Source organism: Girardinichthys multiradiatus, chromosome 20 (genome assembly GCF_021462225.1).
Source record: "Girardinichthys multiradiatus isolate DD_20200921_A chromosome 20, DD_fGirMul_XY1, whole genome shotgun sequence".
NCBI lineage: Eukaryota > Metazoa > Chordata > Actinopteri > Cyprinodontiformes > Goodeidae > Girardinichthys > Girardinichthys multiradiatus.
Genome location: NC_061812.1, coordinates 44,645,263 through 44,663,949, shown reverse-complemented (window position 1 = coordinate 44,663,949; position 18,687 = coordinate 44,645,263).

Genomic DNA, 18,687 nt, shown 5'->3' with positions numbered 1-18,687 from the left:
CACTTTCTCACCGTACATTTTAAATTTTATTTAAGGAAAACAGACAACCTTTCTACTCTGTCTTTTATTTTCTTACCTTTACATTGAAGCTTCATGTCATAGATGATACATTTCTTTCTTGCTGTTTTCCTTTGCTGTATTAAGAAAATAATAATAGGAGTTCCTCTTTTTTCCAGCAACATTGATTCAGCAGGTTCTACATCTTGAGCAGGAACTGACCTTGGCTGAAACTAGGCAGCTACAGTGATGCATTACGCAAAGTTTTGCGTGCAAAGATTTCATTACCAAAATTTTATAGTTTTATTGGTTACTGCAGCAGTGTTCACACCAATGCATTTGCTAAGACTATGCTTTTTTTAAATTAACTCACCCTTCATTGGCCTCACCATAAACTAATTCTATTTTTACTGTGGCCAGCTGTCAGTGCTCTTCATCCTGAGAAAGTATACAGAGGACATCTTAATTGGGAGTAAATGATCTGTTCCTTGCAGAGCAGAATGAATTATCAGGGTTGACTGATGTATGTTATTATGTGAAAAAATTATTTGTTGCTGAAAAACAAAGAGAACAATTTGGATTAATAGTCAGATGGTCTCACTAACTCACACTGGCACATCTTCTATCTGTGCCAGCATAAATTATTTCTGCCAGTTCAAGGTGACTTAGCATTCTAAAGAAACCATTTTTTCCTTAGATTTAGTAATAAGGAATATGGCAGTATCATATTATCAGGTCGAAACGAAGAACAAATGAGGTGAGAAAATATGGCAGTTTGCGACAAATGCCATCATTGTATTGAGAATGCTGTAAAAGGTGAGCAACTCAAGTGCCATCAACTCACTATCTAGAGAGAACATAATTTACCATAAATCAGCAATGAACAGGAGTCCCTTTTAAGATTTCTAAAAGAGTTATCAAATTAGGAATTGAAAAATTGGCAAAGAGCTAAGAAGATCTCACAGATGAAAGACATGAAAATAGCAGGTACAGTTTTTCCACTGTACCTGTACCACAAATAATGCACTTAACTGCTATGGCCTCTACATAAACTTGATGCGTAAGACTCCACTACTGAAGAAATCGCGAGTTGAAGCTTTTTTTTTAAAGTTTGTTTCAGAAGATTAGGACAAGCCAGTGAAATACTGGAAGAATACAGTCTACTCAGATGAGGCCAAACCTGAACTCTTTGGATGTCATTGCACATACCATGTTTGCAGGAATCTGTTGGATTCTGGACAAAAACACCAAACTTCACTAAAAGTGAAGTTTGCAGAAGATCATTGTGTGGGGTGTCTTATAGTATGATATCTGCAGACTTCACACAACTGAAGAAAGGAAGAATGGATAAATGTACCAAGAAATTATTTGTAAGAATTGTCCCAAATACATAGTCAAAGAAACTCCTAATTAGTTTCAGAAAAAAAGAAAGTAAAAAACAAAGCTAGAATGGCCCCAGTCAATCACCTGACTTGTAACCAACTGAGAATCTATAAAGAGGATTGACAATCAGAGTGCATAGGTAGGACCCCCAAAAGCTTTAAAATTTGAAGAGGGTTTGTGTGGAAGAATGGGTCAAAATCACAACTTAGCAATGCATGTGACTAGTTTCTCCACATGGGAAACATCTTGCCATTACCAAAGGGCTTTTCCAAAAAGTATATAATGTTTAATATTTATTCCGTGTCATTCCAATATTTTAAACCAAACCCAAACCAATTTGCTTAGAGTTTTTTAGTATGTGTGGGTTGTATGTGTTGTACTTAGGTTTTGCCAACCTATAGTGTAAATATTATGTCAGTGGCCCCATTAGAAATATTTCAACGCAGAAAAACATTGACGTCTCCAACGCTTACTTTACCCACTGTTTGTGTATCTGTTTTATGTAGTCTGGGTCAGATTTATGAACCCCTCCACATTTCAAAAGCTTGAAGAACTTGTATTTATTAAAAGAAAGAAAAAAACTAGGAAAACCATCTTTGTCTCATGAAAAAAAAGTAGTTTTTTTCCCTTATTAAGGCCAGTTTTCTTAATTCAGCAATAAGAAAGTGGTGGTGGTAGTGTGTTGGTCTAGAGCTGTGATGCTTATTCTGGACCTGGAAGATCTGCTGTAACTGGTGAAAGCATGAATTCTGCTCTCTACCAGAAAATACTAAAGGAGACTAACTGGCTTTTTTATAATATTTGAGATAGCTTCTTGTTCCCTAACAAATGAAATTATCCTATGAAAACATCATGCTAATTCATTCTGTATTTACAGTGGCTATCTTTATCTGATGTTAAAACATGTTTGATTATCTGAAACATCAAACCATGACAAAAAAGCACACACAGAATAAGTCTGGTATGGACAATCACTTCCTCACATCACTGTACCTTTTAATGTGAGAGTAATGTAAATTTGTTTTGTATTTTTTAAGAAAAACAGACAGCTTTTCTACTCTGTCTTTTATTTTTTTACCTTTACATTGAAGCTTCATGTCATAGACGATACATTTCTTTCCGGCTGTTTTCTTTTGCTGTTTTAAGAAAAGAATAATAGGAGCTCCTCTTTTTTCCAGCCCAAATTAATCCACAAACCTTAATTTGTGGGCTAATTTAACATGGTTTACTACAGTAAACCATGTTAAATTAACTGACTCTAAAAAACAGACATTGTGGAAGAATTTAATCAACAAATAATTTTTTTTGTCATGTCCACAAAAAAAAACACTTTTCTTGACCAGAAAAAAAAAAAATCCATGTTTGATTGAAAATGTATTGTTTAGTACAACATTTATGTATATATTGAAGATAAAATGCGCAGAATTTTGTCTGTTCATCTTGATTGAATATTTAATATTTGCAGTTGCTGAGAGGCCCTACTGTGTTTCCCTTTCTACATTTTCCTAGTTTCTGTCATTTTACATAATTCTTATTTATGCTTTTGTTCACAAATATGAGGACAAAGAGAAAATAAAGAATACAAAATAAACAAAATTCAAGGTAGTTTAGTTGCACCTCGGTTAAGTTTATGTAATGACTTTATAATTCACTAATCTTTAAACTATGTTATCTGTTAAATTATTAAAGTTCTATGCTAAAAACACATAAATTTACAGTTTCTTTGTTAAACTGATTCCAACACTCCATAACCTGTAAAGCTCTCAACACCTGCAGACAAACTGGTACATAATTTTCTTTTTGCAGAACAGGTGAAAGCCTTGTTTTAGATGAAAAACAAGCCCCACAGCATTTACGTTATGCATTTAGAAAACAATTCTAGAAACTTATTTTATTAAAATGCTGCAGTGTTCACCTTTGCCTGCAATATATTATTGTGTTGGACTTGAATATTACTATCCCAGAGGCTCCACATGCAATCTCACTGAGCCCAAGTTATTTTGCAAAGAAGAATGAGAAAACATTTTTAAAAAAGACAACGTTTCAACCAGGAAGCTCAAATGGTGCCAGTGCTAACCTTCTTTTTTGTTTCATCAAACCAATGTTAATGCTACTTGGCAATCAATACTTTTTGAAAACATTGTTCTCTGGTATACTAAATTAATTATAATGGCTAGAGAGATTCTCTCCTCCCCACATGGGCTTCTTACCAAAACATCCTCATCAAGCACAAAATGTAAGCCCTTTATGGTTCTGTGGTAAATAATTGGTGCAATTAGCAGTAAATTACTTTATGAAAACTTTAGTGAGACTCACTGGGTGAGAGATTTTCTGCTTTGAAGTATAATCTAAACCACAGAAAGTCTGTTGGTATGACCCAGACACAGTTTTCCCAGTTTTAAGTATATTATACTAATTATGGTTTATTGTTCTCAGTAAAGGTCTGACAGCTGAGCATTAATTAAGCTTACAAGGTGCCTTAGAAGTTATATTTTTAATAGTACAACAAATCATTTGCAAAGTATCTCAAAAAAACATTTTAAAAAGCTGGCAGATAGACTAACTAAAAGAGCCTGATTTTTTAACTTAAAGCTTTTTTCATTGCAGACTTTAATAAGGTCATAATGCAATAATGTGACAGTCTAAGGATGCTAGGTAGTGAGTTTCTCTTTACAGATTGATTTACAGTCTTATTTTGTGTAATATTCCTGCATTTTCTTTTAAACACTTATTTCCATGTGGAGCATTTTCCACAGAATCCAGAGTATCAAGTGGTACATAACTAAAACAGGAAATAGTAGAAAATAGAAAAAATTAAAATAGAAAAAATAGAAATATGGTGTTTTTAAATATTTTATCACATTATAACAAACTGCAATTTACTTATTTGGAATTTTATTTGACAGAGAAACTAGTACTAAAGTAGTGCTGAATTATGAAGTGAAGGTTAAAGAAAGGGTTTCAAAATTATTTCCATATGACAATTTGAAAAATTTTGTGTGCGTTTGTATGCATCCCCCATTACACTGATACCCCTAAACAAAATCCATAAGAAGTCCATATGTGTCAGATTTAATCCCAGATTTAATCCCAGTATAAATTCAGTTCTTTAGTTAAGGTCTCAGAGGTTTGTCAGAAAACATAAGTGAACAATCAGCATAAAGAGGCCAAATAACTCAGCAGACAGGTCATGATAAAAGCTGTGTAGAAGTTTAAAATGTTATGAAGGTTATAAAGAAATGTTTCAAGCTTTTAACATCTCACAAAGTGCTCCTCAATCCACCCTCTGAAAATAGAAGAGTATGGCACAGTTTCAAACCTACCAAGACATGGCCACCTTACACTGAGTCTGGGCAAGGAGAGCATTAATCAGAGAAGCAGCCTGGAGGGCATTTGGAAACACTGAAGGAACTAAAAAAGATCCACAGCTTAGATGGGAGTATCTGTAACCAGGACAACTGTTAGCTGTGTATTGTGCAAATTAGTTTTTTTATTGGAAAAGTGGCAAGAGAAAGAAACTCTGTTGACAGTTAGTTGCAAGCCATGTCAGGGACACAGCAAACATGTCGATTGAGGTGCCCTGTTTTGATGAAACCAAAATGTGAAATTTTGGCTAAGTCCTATACCCCTGGTGGAACATTGAGGTGCTAGCATCATGCTGTGGAGATGCTTTACTTGCATCATTCTTGCTTTTTTACTTGCAAGTTCTTATTTAGACTCAGTGGCAAGACATTGATGTTTATAGATGTTCTCCATCCTTTCTGATTTAACTTGAGATATTTCCAAAAACAGAATGGGCAAGAATATCAATCTGTAGATGTGCAAAGTTGCTCTAATGCAGCAAAAGGTGGGGCTGAAGCCACATTTTCTGTTCACTTCACTTTTTTGTATTTGTCTTTCCAGTATCACCCCAGGTGTGTAGTTGTGAAATGGTACATAAACCTTTAACAGTGAGTCTCTGAAAATAAAATTAACAAAACAAATTAACTGTTGGATATTAATTATGAACAGGTGTAGTTGGTAACTCAAAAGTATAAAACAAGCCAGGGTGTTATCAGACTTTTTTGTTGAGTCACTGTTCTGTATAAAGATTGAATTTGCCAAAATAAACAACATGAAAGCACTACAAAAACATAGCTTTGCAGATTACATGGTCCTGGTGTATGTGTGTTTTTGTGTACATCCAAGCTCCTGTGAGACCTTCTCTGAACTAAGGATCTTTCCTGGAAGGCATGGCTCACTGCTGCAGACTGCACACCTGGCAGTCATTCTCTGATATGACAGCTGAGAATATCAGGAGCTGCCAGACATTCAGCCTGATGATCAGTCCTTCTTGGTAGAGTCAAGCCACCGTACTCTAGCTTGTTAAGCTTTGAGTATTTACCTCCTTTTGAAGAAAAAAGCTTTGTTTCCAGTCACCTTCTCTCTAAGTCACCCCTCTTGTGCTCTGCGCCTTTCAGATTAAAACCTCTGACCGGCTCTCACGGCGAGCTCGGATCTGTTCAGTCAGACCACTCCCTTGGCAGTCCTTCCAACTGCTTTCCACGGTCATCCACTGCAGCTTCATAACCATCTCCTGCTTGCCAGCTCTTCAACCCTCTGCCCAGATCTCCATCCAAGCCTCAAGCACCTCCTTCGCTCAGACCGCTCTAAACATAAACCTTTATTGGAACATCATCCTAGCCCGCCACCAGAATCTTTACCCCTCAACTTACTGGTACCTGAAACCCTAAGACCCGGACTGCCTGGAATTATGACAGCGAATGATGTCTACATGAATTTGTGAAGAGTCCTTCACCACAGACATTCAAAATTAAACTCATCAATTGAAATTAGCAAAAAAAAATGGATCTTTAAAAATATCAACTGCACTACAACCCTGTTTACCAACATAATAAATATAAAAAAGTAAAGTCTTAGTGGAAAACTTGCATTGCATTTATTTTTATCACCAAACACCTTTAGAACCATCAAATCTAGCAGGGCCAAAACCTTTAATTAAAATTATTTACTAGTAATGAAACAAACGTCAGTCTCTGACAGTTATACAGGGATACAGAACAAACTGAACTAAAGTTGAGGAGAGGTTTTAACAAATTTAGCTCATTAAAATGACAGCAATGTGTCTGAAGATAACAAACATATACCATATAGCCACATCTACAGGGGTTGGACAATGAAACTGAAACACCTGTCATTTTAGTGTGGGAGGTTTCATGGCTAAATTGGACCAGCCTGGTAGTCAGTCTTCATTGATTGCACATTGCACCAGTAAGAGCAGAGTGTGAAGGTTCAATTAGCAGGGTAAGAGCACAGTTTTGCTCAAAACATTGAAATGCACACAACATTATGGGTGACATACCAGAGTTCAAAAGAGGACAAATTGTTGGTGCACGTCTTGCTGGCGCATCTGTGACCAAGACAGCAAGTCTTTGTGATGTATCAAGAGCCACGGTATCCAGGGTAATGTCAGGATACCACCAAGAAGGATGAACCACATCCAACAGGATTAACTGTGGACGTAAGAGGAAGCTGTCTGAAAGGGATCTTCAGGTGCTAACCAGGATTGTATCCAAAAAACATAAAACCACGGCTACCCAAATCCCGGCAGAATTAAATGTGCACCTCAACTCTCCTGTTTCCACCAGAACTGTCCGTCGGGAGCTCCCCAGGGTCAATATACACGGCCAGTCTGCTATAGCCAAACCTTTGGTCACTCATGCCAATGCCAAGCGTTGGTTTCAATGGTGCAAGGAGTGCAAATCTTGGGCCGTGGACAATGTGAAACATGTATTGTTCTCTGATGAGTCCACCTTTACTGTTTTCCCCACATCCGGGAGAGTTACGGTGTGGAGAAGCCCCAAAGAAGCGTACCACCCAGACTGTTGCATGCCCAGAGTGAAGCATGGGGGTGGATCAGTGATGGTTTGGGCTGCCATATCATAGCATTCCCTTGGCCCAATACTTGTGCTAGATGGGTGCGTCACTGCCAAGGACTATCGAACCATTCTTGAAGACCATGTGCATCCAATGGTTCAAACATTGTATCCTGAAGGCAGTGCCGTGTATCAGGATGACAATGCACCAATACACACAGCAAGACTGGTGAAAGATTGGTTTGATGAACATGAAAGTGAAGTTGAACATCTCCCATGGCCTGCACAGTCACCAGATCTAAATCTTATGGAGCCACTTTGGGGTGTTTTGGAGGAGCGAGTCAGGAAACGTTTTCCTCCACCAGTATCACGTAGTGATCTGGCCACTATCCTGCAAGAAGAATGGCTTAAAATCCCTCTGACCACTGTGCAGGACTTGTATATGTCATTCCCAAGATGAATTGACGCTGAATTGGCCGCAAAAGGAGGCCCTACATCTTACTAATAAATTATTGTGGTCTAAAACCAGGTGTTTCAGTTTCATTGTCCAACCCCTGTACACTAGGTCATGACATTATCTGGACTAGTTCTGTGATAATTTAAATTTGATTTCAAGTGTATCAAAAATACAACAAATTTCACAGTGTTTCACCTTTCTTTAAAGAAAAGCAATACCTAAATAGAAGTACACCCCTGTTGTGTAAAAAGGATTTCAGAGGGACAGTAGCCAGCAGGTGTTGCAAAAAAATGCACTTCATTAACTGATCAGCAGCAGTTTTTAAGAACCTGATGCTTGTTTTTACATTGCAAACCTGAAGTAAGCACTGCTCATCCTCACATCATATAAAGATGCTGTAATTGGGGGTGAATGAAAGATTTACGCAGCATTTTTCAGGGGCAACCTGGATATTTCATACATAAAAGAGCAGCAACAAGAAGGCAAGAGCTAAGTGACTGCTTTGTGTGTTTTTGGGAGAGTGTGTGTGTGTGTGTGTGTGTGTGAGCAGCAGAGACAACGTTTGGCTGTTACGCACACACAAAGTGTTTCCAACTTTGTGAGGACCCGTTAAAATATGTTTGCCTCTTGCCTTGTTTTAACGTTGTCTATAATTCCATCACTTTGACCATAATGTAAAATTAAGGCTTTTGCCCTAACCATAAAAATCAAACTGAGTTTTTTTGCTCTGTAATTCTGTTATTTATGGATGGGAGATCCAGCAGAGAAAAGCAGAGAAAACTGCAATCTGTTGCACCTTTCTATCATACCATCTTCTTGGTAAGTATAGTGGAAATAACAGCACAGATATTATCTTTAATTTATAGGATTCAAGAGTTTGTGAGCCAATGTGAATAAAAACCCTATCATCCATCCATCCATCCATCCATACTTGCAGTGTTGAGAGGATTCTGGTGCGTCCGTGTTGATGTAATGGTAATAAACATGTTAAAAACGATTACAAACAAAGTCTAAACAGACCTTTCAGTCAGAAATTTACTTATTTTCTTTTCAGACGATTGAAGTATTACATTTTCTGAATTAGAGCGGCTGTTTTGTGGTTGTGATTGTCAGGATCTGGGTTTTGTGTTTTTGTGCTTGCTACATGTGCTCATTCTCTGGTGATGCTGGAGCTCTCAGGTGTGCTGGGTGACACGTGCGACTTGTTCCACTGATTACCATGAGGAGTACTTAAGCAGAAAGCTGCCAGCACTTCAATGCGTGAGTGTTTTGCCACAGTGGTACAAACTCTAGCCACACTCCAAGTTATGCTTCGTACTTTGACCTCGTTTAACTTTGTTTTTTGCTCCTCTGCAGATTTTGAAAGCCTAAGCTTTGGATCTATGTCACTGAGTTTTCTGGACTACGTTTCTGAAAGTTACTCTGGATGATCAAGCCTGTCTTTGTTCTGAGGATTCCTATCCTGTGATCTACCTTCGTTTGGATTCTCATCAAGCTGGCAGCTTCCTGTCCTCTTCATCTCCTGAGCCAAGCCACAAGCATACCCTGTCCACCCTCCAATGTAAGCCACTGCACATCGAACTTGTTTACGGTAACCTGAGCTCCACAGAACAGCACCAAGTGAACTCTCTACGGATATACCTGCTTAAGACCTGGATCCTGAATCTCATTCCCCCTGGCGACCTGACCATCATAACTCAGTAAGCCGATCTCCGTATCAAAATAACTATTTTCTCTTAGTTTCGTTTTTCCCTCCGTTACCCGTACTCATCCATTCTCTTAACTTCTCTCCTTACAGTGAGATATTTCGTCCGTTCCTTACTATATCTTCAATAAACAATCTTTATTTTACTTCCTCCTCTTGAGTATTCTCTGTATGTGAGTCCGAGCTATTTTGAAAATAATGACAGTGATGCTAAACATTATAAAGTACGTTTTTCTTCTGAGGGAAGGATTATTTAGAGTTTAAACATTTCACGGTTTCCAATCTTTCATGGTGTGAACATCACTGCAAACTCAATCCAAGGTCAGACTCTACAGTACTCCAGAAAATTAGAAATTTAGAAGAATACCAAAGTATGCAGGTCACATCCTACAGCAGTGGTTCCCAATCCTGGTACTCTGGGCCCAATGTCTTGCATGTTTTCCATGTGTCCCTTCTTCAGCACATCGGATTCAAATAATTGCATCCCAACAAGTTCTGCAAAAGCCTAGTGACGAATTCTCTTAAATTAGGAGTGTGTCAACATGAAACATCTAAAACACCCAGGACAGTTGGCCCTGAGGACCAGGGTTAAGGACAGCTGCTCTAAAGGGCTCAGTTACACAGTAATAAACACAGCATTCAAAATTTGTGAAGAATCAAATCCAGCAACCAGTCACTGTGACATGTAAAAACAAATCAAGGTTCTTAAAACCAGGAAACATGTCCCCCCCCCCACACTTTATCTCCACAATCTTTCTTTATCACTCTTCATTGAAATCCCTAAAGAAACTAAAAAGGTATGGTATATTTACTTAACCACTTTACATCTTCTGAAGGAGACCAGAACACATCAAACCTGCTTTGTGATGAGAGATTTCACATACAGGTCCTTCTCAAAAAATTAACATATTGTGATAAAGTTCATTATTTTCTATAATGTAATGATGAAAATTTAACATTCATATATTTTAGATTCATTGCACACTAACTGAAATATTTCAGGTCTTTTATTGTCTTAATACGGATGATTTTGGCATACAGCTCATGAAAACCCAAAATTCCTATCTCACAAAATTAGCATATTTCATCCGACCAATAAAAGAAAAGTGTTTTTAATACAAAAAACGTCAACCTTCAAATAATCATGTACAGTTATGCACTCAATACTTGGTCGGGAATCCTTTTGCAGAAATGACTGCTTCAATGCGGCGTGGCATGGAGGCAATCAGCCTGTGGCACTGCTGAGGTCTTATGGAGGCCCAGGATGCTTCGATAGCGGCCTTTAGCTCATCCAGAGTGTTGGGTCTTGAGTCTCTCAACGTTCTCTTTACAATATCCCACAGATTCTCTATGGGGTTCAGGTCAGGAGAGTTGGCAGGCCAATTGAGCACAGTGATACCATGGTCAGTAAACCATTTACCAGTGGTTTTGGCACTGTGAGCAGGTGCCAGGTCGTGCTGAAAAACGAAATCTCCATCTCCATAAAGCTTTTCAGCAGATGGAAGCATGGAGTGCTCCAAAATCTCCTGATAGCTAGCTGCATTGACCCTGCCCTTGATAAAACACAGTGGACCAACACCAGCAGCTGACACGGCACCCCAGACCATCACTGACTGTGGGTACTTGACACTGGACTTCTGGCATTTTGGCATTTCCTTCTCCCCAGTCCTCCTCCAGACTCTGGCACCTTGATTTCCGAATGACATGCAGAATTTGCTTTCATCCGAAAAAAGTACTTTGGACCACTGAGCAACAGTCCAGTGCTGCTTCTCTGTAGCCCAGGTCTGGGGAATGCGGCACCTGTAGCCCATTTCCTGCACACGCCTGTGCACGGTGGCTCTGGATGTTTCTACTCCAGACTCAGTCCACTGCTTCCGCAGGGCCCCCAAGGTCTGTAATCGGCCCTTCTCCACAATCTTCCTCAGGGTCCGGTCACCTCTTCTCGTTGTGCAGCGTTTTCTGCCACACTTTTTCCTTCCCACAGACTTCCCACTGAAGTGCCTTGATACAGCACTCTGGGAACAGCCTATTCGTTCAGAAATTTCTTTCTGTGTCTTACCCTCTTGCTTGAGGGTGTCAATAGTGGCCTTCTGGACAGCAGTCAGGTCGGCAGTCTTACCCATGATTGGGGTTTTGAGTGATAAACCAGGCTGGGAGTTTTAAAGGCCTCAGGAATCTTTTGCAGGTGTTTAGAGTTAACTCGTTGATTCAGATGATTAGGTTCATAGCTCGTTTAGAGACCCTTTTAATAATATGCTAATTTTGTGAGATAGGAATTTTGGGTTTTCATGAGCTGTATGCCAAAATCATCCGTATTAAGACAATAAAAAACCTGAAATATTTCAGTTAGTGTGCAATGAATCTAAAATATATGAATGTTAAATTTTCATCATGACATTATGGAAAATAATGAACTTTATCACAATATGCTAATTTTTTGAGAAGGACCTGTAGAGACAGTACCTTTGAGAAAGAGTGTGCTCGCCTCTCCACAAATATAGTTGTGCAGTCATATAAGTAATGAAGAGATTAATTAACATTTTCACCTCTGTGACACTTTGTAAGACCAATTATGTTACCATTTCCTCCCATTCTACGTTTATACCAGTAAAAAAAATCATTTCATACCAATGTACTTAACGATTTTTCATCATAGTCTTTATTTTGATGAGTTATGAGGATTATTATTATGAAGACTATTTGTAAAAATGCTCAAAAATCATATAATTTACCCATTTTCTGGAGATTTAATTTTAAGCCCTATTTCAGATGATTGAGATTCTGATTCCAGTTTGGACCACTCACTGCAATTTGAATGAAGCTAAGTCTCCTAATTAAACCAAGATAGGTCTGAATAACCTCCTGCTGATAGATTGTATTTACTGCAGTCAAATAACATTTCCTAACAGTACACTATAAGCATATTTTAGAAAAAAGTTTTAACCGTTGTCAAAAGGACGAAGGGACACAATACCAGTCCTCATGAAATCATGTGTCTCTGTGTATATTCCACTTAGCTGTACCACATTACCTAAACTGGTAAAGCAAAAAATAAAATAGAAATCAGACTTGTCCACTCAATTTTAGTTTGGGAAATTCCTTGAAGTCGTTGAAAAGAGAACAGTCCCAAATGAATATTCATTCATTGCAATGATGTGCAGCCATTGCAAGAAATGTTTAAATATGTTATCAGTTTTATAATCCATCATACACCACTCTGAAGTATAAATTCATTATCTTTCCATTGTGTGATCTCTATCACTCTGTTGAAGAAGATATCCGACATTTCTAATTGTTTAGAATCAATGCTAACATTAGCGCTTCAAGTACAAATAAAAAACTGAAATCAAGCAAACACAAACACCTGACTGCCAACCCGACGATTGACAAATTGTTTTGACTAGACCTATGGCTCTACCAGAAAATTTTAAGGGACCTGGTAAAAACACGTCTTTACATTTTAAATATCATATAACTGGTTGTAGTAAAAAAAACGTTTTTTTAAATTTATTTTCTTGTCTGGGACTCTATGTTGTTGTTATTATGCTCTTCCCTCTGCTTAGCATCGATGGTACAACAAGCACCTCTGGAGTAACAAGATAATGTGTAAAAATGCAGAGATGCCAAAAAAAAAAGAAAAAAGGAGAGCAGCAAAAGAACCACAGAGACCTGCAATTCTGAGTAGGGATGCACAGTCAAGCACTGCAGACATCTGGAAAGGCTCAGTGGGTGGAAGAGGAGAGACAGGTGAAGTGATTATTGCCATGATATTTACAGCTACAAATAACATTGCCCTTTGCAGTACTCTTGTTTAAACAAGCTTTATTAGAATCAAGTGTTCTGAACAGTCTGAGTGTAGAACTCTTCCTGCTATGAAAAACAACTGATTAAAACCTTATAGTGGGAGTTAGCATATCACACAACAATACAATTTCATTGTTTTTTGCCACTCCTTTGAATCACTGATAAGCTCATGAAGCTGCATGCTTATTACTACAAATATTTTCCAGACATACGAACGATTTTTTATTGCAGTAAGAGTAAATACATTTTTCAAATTACAGGTAAGGTGCTTTGCAGTATTACCCTTTGAACATTTGTAAATTCTGTCATTTTACAACATCAAACTTTTTACTGTATTTTTGGGGGGATTTGTTTGGTGTGCATATTCAGTCACCTATGTTCTGATGCCTCTAAATAAAATCCAATACTACCAACTGCCTTCACAAGTCACTAACTAGTACATAGAGCCTGCCTGTGTGTAATTTAATCTCAGGTTTTTGTGAAGGCCTCAACGGTTTGCAGGAGAATGTTTGTGAACAAACAGAATCATGAAGAGGAAGGAACAGGTCATCTGTTGCGTTCCTTCGGATAAGCTGCAGGTAACCAAGCCTGCCAGCCGTACATGCTGAGGAGAATAAGACAAGCACACATACACATACACACACACACATGCTGGATGTGGCTCAGATACATAGATCAATCTGGTGCTGTTCTATAAATACTTAGGAGTCATGATTGACCATCAGTTGTCTTGGAAAAACCACCCAGAACTGGTCTGTAAAAAGACCAAACAAACAATATATTATACAATATATTGTAGGTCCTTAAGAGCAAGTAAAAAGTCAGAATTGTTCTGACAAAGCAGCAATAATGTATCACATGTATGACATTTAATAACAGACCAAGTCAACGGCGTAACTTTGGGTCTAGCATGGGGTGGTGTTAAGTTCTCTGCCTAGTTGTTTATTTCTTGAATCATTTACTTCTTCTAATTTCCCCTCGGGGATCAATAAAGTATCTTTGAATTGAATTGAATTCTGTAAAAGGAGTCAGGCTAATTTTGCGTTCCTTTTTTAGAAATTCATTGTAATGCTTTTACTGTGATTTACTTAACTTTCCTGTTTTATTTCTATTTACTCTGCAGTTTTTCTGTTCCACATCAGTTCAGCAATTTATAAAATGCTTACTTTTATTTCATCTTTTTTCTAACACAGAACCAAATATTTAACATTTTTAGAGCACCTTCATATTCATGAATGTTGCATTGTGGCATATCAAAAACTTCAAAATAATTGGTTTTAATTTTTTCTTAATAGTTTAAGTTAAGGATGAAGATTAACAGTTTATAACTGACGAAAAACATTTGGCTGAAGCAAATAATGAAACATTTTGTCATATTAAGAAAAAACTTTCTGCTCAGTCCGTCGGACTAAAGTTGTTCTTAAACTCAGAGAAACAATGTTTACCGTGGCTCAAATAAATGTGCTTCTTTTCTCATCAATGTTAATCATTTTTATTTTTATTTTACTCTCTCACTCTCTCTCCCACATCCGAGGCTCCATTGTCATAATTTCTTACATTTGTAAAAAGAAAACTGCTATAAAATTGATTTTCTCAGATTTTAATGGAATGGTAACCCCCTAAAAACACATTTATTTATTTTAATTATGCTGTGAGCTCTCCCAACATTTCATTAAAATATGTTCCTCCTTTCATGAACCTTTTGACTAAAGATCAGAAATTTTTACATCATGATGCTGATCCAGCTAGAAGCTTACAGAAAGGATTCGTACTGTTTTCTATCACGGCCAGGCCATAAAACTTCACCTGTAGCTCAGGTGAAAGGCCCTCATCATGACCTTGATGGTGCCCATTAGTGAACCTCCACCTCATGTGGTTCACTAATGTGGATCAGTGATTAGCGCTAGCTTACAGTTAGCCCATACTGAGCCAGCTCTCAGGTTTAACGCTAACTTCAGTCTGGGTTAAGCCGCTCTGCTTTCAACTGTTCCTGGGCGAACACACCCACCAGGCTCCCACTCTCTGGTTGAATACGAGGCTGCTCTGAAATGAGCCGTCTCCCCTATTGTAGCCCTGTTTGATGCGCTCAGTGTAACTTTTCGGATGATTAATGTGGCAGGCCGATGCTCCTGGACTGAACAGACATTCTGGACTTGTCCAGAACAGACAAACTGCCTGTGCAAACTTTTTGTCTTTCTTTTTCTTTAAAGCACCTGAGTACCACTGTATTTAGGAGTTAGTCCATGCACCACCATTCAGTGTGTCTGCGTGTACATGTGTGTGCATTTATTGCACACACGTGTGTGTGCATTATTTATTTGTAAATTGGAGTGATGTTATTACATTGGGGAGGTCATATTGACTTGATCAGACTCACAAATTACGCCCTTGGACCAAGTTGTTGTGCTCCATTCTCAGCATGTCATCTGGCTCAGATTCTGCTAGTCAACATACACTCACCGGCCACTTTATTAGGTACACCTTGCTAGCACCAGGTTGGACCCCCCTTTGCCTTCAGAACTGCCTTAATCCTTTGTAGCTTAGATTCAACAAGGTACTGGAAACATTCCTTAGAGAGTTTGGTCCATATTGACATAATAGCATCACACAGATGCTGCAGATTTGTCGGCTGCACATCCATGATGCGAATCTCCCGTTCCACCACATCCCAAAGGTGCTCTATTGGATTGAGATCTGGTGACTGTGGAGGCCATTTGAGTACAGTGAACTCATTGTCATGTTCAAGAAACCAATCTGAGATGATTCGTGCTTTATGACATGGCGCGTTATCCTGCTGGAAGTAACCATGAGAAGATGGGTACACTGTGGTCATAAAGGGATGGACATGGTCAGCAACAATACTCAGGTAGGCTGTGGCATTGACACAATGTTCAGTTGGTACTAAGAGGCCCAAAGTGTGCCCAGAAAATATCCTCCACTCCATTACACAACCACCAGCCTGAACCATTGATACAAAGCAGGATGGATCCATGCTTTCATGTTGTTGAAGCCAAATTCTGACCCTACCATCCGAATGTCGCAGCAAAAATCGAGACTCATCAAACCATGCGACATTTTTCCACTCTTCTATTGTCCAGTTTTGGTGAGCCTGTGCGAATTGTAGCCTCAGTTTTCTGTTCTTAGCTGACAGGAGTGGCACCCGGAGTGGTCTTCTGCTGCTGTAGCCCATCCACTTAAAGTTTCGAAGTGTTGTGCATTCAGAGATTGTCTTTTGCATGCCTTGGTTGTAACGAGTGGTTATTTGAGTTACTGTTGCCTTTCTATCAGCTCAAACCAGTCTGGCCATTCTCATCTGACCTCTGGCATCAACAACGCATTTGCGCCCACAGAACTGCCGCCCACTGGATATTTTCTTTTTTTTGGACCATTCTCTGTAAACCCCAGAGATGGTAGTGCGTGAAAATCCCAGTAGATCAGCAGTTTCTGAAATACTCATACCAGCCCGTCTGGCACCAACAACCATGCCACGTTCAAAGTCACTTAAATCACCTTTCTTCCCCATTCTGATGCTCGGTTTGAACTGCAACAGATCGTCTTGACTATGTCTACATGCCTAAATGCATTGAGTTGCTGCCATGTGATTGGCTGATTAGAAATTTGCGTTAACGAGCAGTTGGACAGGTGTACCTAATAAAGTGACCGGTGAGTGTATATCTGGGATCAGACTGTCTCTGGAAGATCAAATGGTGACTCTGCTCTGTGCACCTGTATTATTTCACTGTGTCACCATTGTCACATATCACTCCTTACTGCTCATAGCGGTTACAGGATTTTGGCTTCCTCCTGAGGTGGATCTGGGTGTAATATTGTTACGTTAACTTTAACTCCTCATTCCATGTTGGGACTTTTCAGTTGATCACAAGGTGGAAAGAACACATATAGATCATGGATTGAAAGAGTGATCTGAAAGGTATAGTTGGAAGAAAGCCTTAAGAGGTTTGGTTTGTGGTTTGCCCTAAGTCATGCTAGGGACACAGCAAACACCTGGAAAAAAGCTGTTCTGATCAGATTAGAGGAAAATGTATACTTTTTTGGTCTACATGCCAAAAGCTATGTGTGGTTGACACTTTACATCAACCTGAATACAAAATCACCACAGTGAAACATGGTGGTAGCACCATCAGGCTATGGAGATGCTTTTATTCAGTAAACACAAAGAAGCTGTAGATGGTGCTAATGTCAGGACAATCTTGAAAGAAAACCTGTTGAAAGCTATAAAAGACTTCAGTCTAGGGCAGGACTACAACTGAAAACATACAGCCAGAGTTATAATGCAATGTGTAGATCAGAGCATTTTCATGTGTTAGAATATCCCCGTCAAAGTCTTAATCTAATTCCAATTGAGAATCTGTGACATGAAAATGCTATTCATTAACATACATTAATTAAAAGGTTATCTGCCAAATATATCAGTGGCCATATGACAGCTTTAAATTAGCATGAAGGGAGATTTATATAGAGCAAGGCTTCTCATATGTTTTTTGACAAATATCTCTCAATAACAATGGAGAGAATCCATTTACTAAAACTGAAAAATGTGATTAATGAAATGTCTCAACCACCCTGCTTATTGTTAATATTATCAATACTATTGCTTGATAGGCCTTTTTTTCCCCACAGTATAATTTTATTCCTTTCTCATTCTGATGTTTAATTTCAAATGATAAGACTCAGAGAGCAGCTTAAAGTAGACAACTTCAGTGATACTAAATATGTGTTATTTCCTGTAGCTGTGTCCAAACAGTGATAAAACTGCTGCAGCTTTTGAGGCAGCCTCGACACAAGAACGTAAAACAATCTCGCTGCACCTGCCTGGGACGGAAAGAAGATGATATCTGCTTTCTCGTCGTCTTTATTTCCTGAGGCGCTTTAACTCAGAGGGCTGACTGTTCTTTTGAAACAGTCAGCTCATCAAGATGAGGCGGAGTGATGGGGCAGGATCAAGTAATCTCGCAGGTCGGAAGGGGGTTGAAGAGCACACTTCCTGTCTCCAAAAGGCTGCAGGAATCGCATCAGAAAAGGAGTATGCAGAATATTGCAGAAATGGCTGTGATAGAAACTTATAAGGTTAGGAACCCATTAAAGCGCTCAGTCAGAGAGAATTTTTCCAATCATGTTTCACTATAACTTTCCCATGCCCACTCTGTCTCATGAACACTCTTAAAATATATCCTGCTCATGGTGAAATTGGGTTTTCTGCCTCAGCAGCTTTGTTAAGTGTCTACTTGCAACATGTTTTTAAGTATAGTCATAACAGACATGAAGATGTATTAATTAAATGCTACAATCACAGTGCCCCAATGTGTGCTATAATCAACTGCAACATTAGGAAACACTTGTTTCCTGGGTACAGTCTGTGCCAGCGCCACTGCGATGTCGGGTGAGTCTGGGCAGGACTGTAATCATCAAGCTCTGATGAGTTCCTGATGAAGATGATGTTCAGT